The sequence below is a fragment of the Fukomys damarensis genome, unplaced genomic scaffold (genome assembly GCF_012274545.1).
Source record: "Fukomys damarensis isolate Sample0158 unplaced genomic scaffold, DMR_v1.0_HiC HiC_scaffold_18, whole genome shotgun sequence".
In the NCBI taxonomy this organism is placed as follows: domain Eukaryota; kingdom Metazoa; phylum Chordata; class Mammalia; order Rodentia; family Bathyergidae; genus Fukomys; species Fukomys damarensis.
The window spans coordinates 11,027,561-11,028,463 of record NW_022900930.1 but is presented as its reverse complement, the minus strand read 5'-3'; the positions used below and the strand labels follow the sequence as shown (position 1 = coordinate 11,028,463).

At 44.0% G+C, this 903-nt stretch overlaps 1 protein-coding gene and 1 pseudogene across 1 annotated transcript in view; both read right to left on the bottom strand.

The window, feature by feature from the left end:
• Mboat4 (membrane bound O-acyltransferase domain containing 4) overlaps positions 1-903 on the bottom strand; it is a 12,035-nt gene that overhangs the window by 4,377 nt on the left and 6,755 nt on the right. The gene's annotated exons all lie outside the window — the stretch shown is intronic.
• Positions 45-426, bottom strand: LOC117286781 (annotated as a pseudogene).

Sequence of the window (903 nt, the reverse complement as noted above, 5' to 3'; positions counted from 1 at the left end):
TTAAGGGCTGAGGATGGAACCCAAGGCCTCAGATGTGAAGAATCTTAATTCATTTTTTTTGCAGCACCAACCTTGGTCTTCTCAGTCCACCTGACTTTCTTGATCCTATACTCATTTTTTCTGCCATTTTCTTGAGGTCTTTCTTCTCCTATGGGCCATGTCTTGCACATCTAAGCTTGAGCTCATTTTGATTTATGTAGCCCAAGGAATCCTGAATCACACCAGTCATCTTATCACCACCAAAACAGTGTCTGAATCCAAATACAAAAATAACATCTAGTGTGGTTTTCTACATTTTGACTAGTTTTCTCTAAATGTCTCTCTTAATGCTATTGCCTTCCTAGGGTAAAGGATATCAATGACCATTCATTTCCACTGTAGCTGTCAGTTGGTCATGAACTTCCTGGTCAGAATAGTTACTGTGTTGTCTACAATAGTGGCTAGTTCTCAGGTAGCCAGGGAAGAAAGGAGCTGAGGTTGTTTTTTCTAAATGATGTAACATCAGAAAAGTGGTTTGTGGACCAGGCTTCTGAGAAAGCAAATAGATGAAGAACTGAAGAGGCTGGCGGGGTGAGGAGGGTATGTCATATTATGTAGACTTGGTTCTTAATACAAAGGGTTTTTTTAAAAACAGACTCCAGAGCCATCGCTCAAGCGCCGGGAAGGTCGGGCGCCCCTGAACCCCCATGACCCCCCCCCGCACTCTCAGACCTTCTGACTGTGCAAGTCTTTGGACCCACTCTGCAAAGACAGAGGTGGACCAGGCTTCTGAAAGCAAATAGATGAAGAACTGAAGAGGCTGGCGGGGTGAGGAGGGTATGTCATATTATGTAGACTTGGTTCTTAATACAAAGGGTTTTTTTAAAAACAGACTCCTGAGCCATCGCTCAAGCGCCGGGAGAA